Raw genomic sequence first — 6,000 nt, forward strand, 5'->3', positions numbered from 1 at the left:
ACTTATGTTTATTTAACTGGAATGCTACATGTGGACTCTAATTCTGCACTTACTCACTGCACCACTGACCCCAGTCTACCAAGCTAATTAATCCCAAGTATCACATGTGGTGGAGAATGCAGGCACACAGATTCTACGCAAAAAGATCTATGCTGCAGAAAATGTGGAATACAAATGGAAATATGGATGCTTATTGCACTGCATAATTGGACGCTTCTAGAAAGCCAAAAGGAGACTCACTGCACCTGCAAAGTATTTCATGGAAAAGTTGTATGCATGTCTGAAAACCGTGTTACAAAGTTTGCTAAAAGTTGTGCACTTTCTTCAGTATTTTAAAAGGTTAAAAGAAGTTGTGTGGTTTATTCTGTTGAAATCAAGCTCATTAAGACAAGGTGTGTCTAATTATGTGGCCTGGACAATTCTTTTGCAAAGAAAAGAGCAAGTGCTATGTTGATTGCTGGACATTGTAGTTCCACAGAAGTGAAAGCAGGTGCTGCGTTATATTGTGCTGTAAATACAATTGAAAGTCAAGTGTTGTACATGTGAAAGAAAAACTGTGCTAAAAGTCTTTAAAATTTAAAGGGACAGACACCCAATTTATTTTGGGGAGAAAAGACTGTGGTTCTAGGCTCTTCATGGTGCTGACATCTATTCAAGCCGAACCCTGCCTCACTTCTAAATCACCAGACAACATGGATGACATGGTGAAGGCCTTGCGGATGGCTACAGCAGCTCCGCAACAAGCCAGCAAGCAGCAGTGGGCAAAGCTCAAGGCCCAAAAAGAAAGTGGTCAGGGTATGGTGCAAGGTCCGTCCAGAAAGGACTATATGAGCCTGGAAGAATTTGACAATATGCATAAAGTTTTGAATGAAGGAAATGCATATTTTGCTGGGAAGGTTGATGACTTAATGGAGCAATTAGCTGATGAGAGAAATGTTCATGAACAAGCTGAAAAGAAATTTCGGAGTGAATTGTCCACTTTGAAAATGGCATTTGAGAAGCAAGAAATAAAAAAACGTGAAGTTCTTAAAGAGACAGACCTTAAATTGGCAGCTATGTCTGAACGCCTTGAGGAAGTTAAAATGTTCCAGTGTGTTACAAAGTATGAGAATGATGTGCTCCTAGCAAAGAATGACACATTGGAGCAGGATGTTGTGGAATTACAGCAAAAGTGCGTGGTACTTCAGCAGGAAGTGGAAGAATTGAAAGGAGGTGTCAGAGATATCAGAGTGATGCAGAGCGCGCAGAAGTGAAAGTGGCGGATCTGACTCTGGTGTTAAAAGGAAAAGACTCTTGAATTGTGTCCACACAAGTGAAACTTAAAGATTGTGAATTGGAGAAAAGTTCTCTGGCTGAAGAGTTCTGTGAAGTAAAAGAAGTATCTCCAGATGCTGCAGACACGCGCTCAAGGGGAAACTGACCGTGAAGGAAAAGAGATGGGGATGGTCCGTCGAATGGAGCATACACACGGTCAGAGTTGTCAGATCTGTCAGATGAACGATTTGAACGATTTTACCAAAGATTTGAACGATTTTTGACAGCATTAAAATGAATGGAATCGTCCAAGTCTGACTACAAACACATCAGATGTCCGATATCTTTATCTGACCATCGGGAACGTGCATCGTTCATCTGACAGATATGTCAGATTTTCTTTCAGATATGAACGATTGAATGATTTTTTAAATCGATATCGTTCAGATCTGAAGAAAAATCTGACCGTGTGTATGCTCCATTAAAGTCAGCTGTAAGGAGCAAGTACAAACTCTCCATTACAATTTACTTGCAGCTAAAGCAGTTTCAGAATGTCTGACGGAAAGAAATGAATTCCTGGAGGAAAGTTTGCATAAAGCTGCAAAGCAAAGTGAATCTTTGGAGAGAGCTTAATCTTGCACATGGCAGGGCTTGGAAGTTGCAAGAACAGAAAAAGAACCTTGAAAAGTGTCTGCTAAGTACACAGGACCAGTTGCAAAGCTTCCAAGCGGAGAGGAATACCAAATAACTGGAGTTGCATTGTGTATTAAAAGTGGCAGCATCTGAAATAGTTGTGTCAAAGTTGGGAAATTCCCTAAAAGTCTGTCTTGGAGAAGTGGATGAGAGTCCTTGCAGTGACTTCCAGCTTACACTGATAGCTGAGGGTGTGAAGTCCTCCCAAAGAGACACTGGTCCAGATGGCAAAACCGTGTCTGAACTTGAGGATAAAGAACTGACGTATACAGATGGTGATCGCATGACCTGTCAAGCAAAGGTACAGCATGTACAGAAGTCTACAGAGATAGTGATGGCTTCAAAGGATGAGACTCTCTCGCTGCCGTGGATTCAGAGTGATGTGAATGTGATGCAATCACAGTTTTGCAGTGCTTAAAGAAGGTTAATTCTGAGAGTCTTGTGAAGAATAATACTCAGGTGTGTGAAACAATGCCTTCATGCAAGCAGGATGGAACTTGCAATTCTGCTGAATTTGTCTATGAGGAAGTAGGGCACTATGGGAAAATGTGCCTGAAATCCTTAAAGCTTGACATGCTCAAGAATGAATCTCAAGTGCTTCATATAGAAAGCAAGAAGTACCACAAAGTGAGGGAAAAAAGTTAGGAGGAAAATAAATTCTGCAATCTGGAGGATGAGACCCCCAGAGATCGCAAGAGTTTGTATGACCGTGAATGCGGTGGATTTTCCTCATGAGGAGATTGAAGAGGGACATTGTCATGAGACTGCCTCGTCCCATGTAGCTGAACCCAGGGGTTTCAAGCTGGGGAGGGGGATATGTGGCAGTATCACCAGAGGTGGCACTGGTGAGCAGCAGATTCTGTGTGGGGCAAGGGAGATCCACCCACACAGACTAGAAAAGCATTATGGGAAGATGTATAATGGCTGCTGTATGACCAGAGCCTAGGTGAGGCTGCTGGTGGACACAGCCAGACAGTCCAGGTGGGGCTGCAGTGTGAGTGAAGCAGACTAGGTGGTCAGGATCATACCTGCAAGGAAGAAGGCAGATCCATATACCTCTGACACTGTACTTGTGAGAGGCGGCAGCCAACAAGCTGAGAAAGCTATACCAGGCCAGGAGGCCAGTGTCCAGTCCTGCATGTGGCAGGAAAGACCACAAATCTCAGAGACTTTGAGAGACTTTCATGCAGATTAGCTGCTTCTATAGAGAGGGTTCAAGAAGTGAGCTAGTACCCTAAACAAGGGCTAGGTTTGTTTATTTTTCTGTTTCCTGATTTCACATGCTGGAAGTAAAGCATCACTTATGTTTATTTAACTGGAATGCTACATGTGGACTCTAATTCTGCACCTACTTACTGCACCACTGACCCCAGTCTACCGAGCTAATTAATCCCAAGTATCACACAGTTTATATCCTTCCTCAGGCTAATGTCACTATAGCTTTGGATATTTTTTTAATTCTTTCACGAAACAACTGTCTGCATATCTGGATTGTGTTTTTATTGTTGCCGGAGATTTTAATCAGGCTAATTTGAAGTTGGTTCTTCCAAAATTCATTCAGAATGTGGATCTACCAACGCGTGGTTCTAATACACTGGACCATGTTTATACCAATACTAAAAACGCTTATAAAACCCTTTTGTGTCCTCATATAGGGCAGTCTGATCATGTATCCCTCTTTTTGGTGCATAAATATTTTTTCTCTGATTAGGCGATCTGGTCCGGTTAGTAAGAATATTACCGTTTGGCCTGAGGGGGCCTTATTGGAACTGCAGGGCTGCTTAGACTGCAACGAGTGGGATTTGTTTTTAGAGCAGGCCAGGGTGGGTTCTGATATTAATGTGGATCTGTTGGCCTCAATGTTAGTACTGTATCTGAATTGCTGTATAGAAAGTGTGACATACAGAAAGGCTATATGTTGTTTTCCCCAATGACAAACCTTGGATGAATGGCGATGTACATTCTCTGTTGAGAGCTAGAGACATTGCCTTCAAATCTAAGGATTGTTTAGCGTATACCATTGCCTGGTCTGATCTGAGGAAGGGTATTCAACTGGCCTATTCTGATAGGATAGAGTGTCACTTTAATGAATCTGGTGATTCTAGGTCCTTGTGGAAGGGGATTAAGCATCTAACCGATTCTAAAGCTTCAAATTTGGGTGGTCCCAAGGCAGGGACCACCAAAATTCGGCTGATGAATTTAATAATTTTTATGCTAGGTTTGAGGTTGCGGATAACACCCAAGCTATGCCGATAAGTGATCTTGCATCAGTTGATTCCTGGAACCTGGCTGAGGCTGACGTCAGGTCTTGGCTGCAGAAAACTAGTTCTAGGAAAGCTGCCGGTCCTGACTGTATTCTAGGCAAGTTTTTACGTGTGTGTGCTGATCAATTATCAGGTATCCTCAGGATTATTTTTAATCTATCACTTACCCAAGGTATTGTTCCGGTTTGTGTTAAAACTACTACAATTATCCCAGTCCCTAAAACCACGTCCATTTCTGGCCTAAACGATTGTTATAACTGTTTTAAACCTCTGGTACAATCCTTCCTATACCTTCTAAGTCCTGCCTATACCTTCTAAAATTGACTATATTTGCGTACGCAGTCATACAGTAAAATAAAAGCCTTCAGACCTTGAAAATGTGTTTCCAAAGCACAAAGTATATTATTCAACATAAAAAAACAGTAGGTTACACGCTGTGATATAAAGACAATTTAGCGCAAAGAAATTATACAGACCCAAGGTACAGTTATACAGGAATTGGTATGAAATACCGCCGGCCGCATCGATTCCCGTCATCGACAGCCCGACAGGAGCAGAGTGCGACGCAGCGGAAGCCCGACAGCGCAGGAAATCCCGATCGTTGATAGGTAAGTATCCACTAACCTAACCCCCCTAACCCTCCTTCTTCCCCCCCCAAGTGCCTAACCCTAACCACCCCCTTCCCCGCTACCTAAACCCAAGTCCCCTGGAGGGGTGCCTAACCCTAATCCTCCCTCCCCCTAGCCTAACCCTCCCGGGGGGTGCCTAAAGCTAAGTCCCCCCCGGGAGCCCTAAACCTAACCATCCCCCCCACGGCTGTCCGCTCGCGGCGCCCGGCATCGCTACAATCATGATGCCGGTCTCCGGGCGTCGGGGGAAATGCGGGCGTCTACATGTAGACGCCCGGCATTTCACCCATGCCGGGATAAGACGGTAGGGAAGCCGGCTGCCGGTATTTAGGCTTCCTGATTGCCTCCCGTTATACATACGCACGCGCACTGGGACCAGTTACCGGCATCCATAAGAAACCTCCATCAACAGCATCAGCATGAAGACTCCAGATTGGAGTCTGTAAGCACATTTATACCCTTACAGGGATAAGCAATGCAATAGAAAAGTTTGGCATGGTTTCATTGGTAACCAGTACGGGTGCATCTGTTACAGAATATTTAACAGGTTGATTCAAATGGACACAGGTCAGCCTCCGACAGCCTATTGTCTCCTTATTCCCCCTGCATGCAACTGCTAACATTACAAAGTACATTTTGGAGTTTTAACTCTCTACAGTCCATAAGCCGGGAATGCATGTTGCGATCTTCTCACTGATGACACTGGAAAGCTGTTGAGACAGAGTAGATCAGTACGCTACCAAACATGGTTGGCTTATCATGTGCTAAGCCTAAGATATCAAATAATCTTTATTTCACAACATTAATAATCACTGAGTAAACCTTGAATATTACACTTTAATATTAGGGAATCTTTCATGTAATTTGTGTAAGAGAATATTGCATAAAGTTGCTAATATGCGTGGTGCGTTTATTTGTAGAGTGAAACAGCGCAACTGTGCGTTATGTGCGGTGTTTATGCATGTGAGTCTATTTATGATGGATTATGTGTATATATATATATATATATATATATACATGCACACACACACACATACATCATCCCTTACTAACATTTTAAAACTGCAATGCAATGTGTTTATTAGTAATGAGTTTCACACCAAAACAAGGTGGTGACCCCCAGCTGTTTGCTGGTGCCAGCCTGTCTGACAGTCAAACTA

This window comes from Taudactylus pleione, unplaced genomic scaffold (genome assembly GCF_031769625.1).
Source record: "Taudactylus pleione unplaced genomic scaffold, aTauple2 ptg001990l, whole genome shotgun sequence".
Classification (NCBI taxonomy): domain Eukaryota; kingdom Metazoa; phylum Chordata; class Amphibia; order Anura; family Myobatrachidae; genus Taudactylus; species Taudactylus pleione.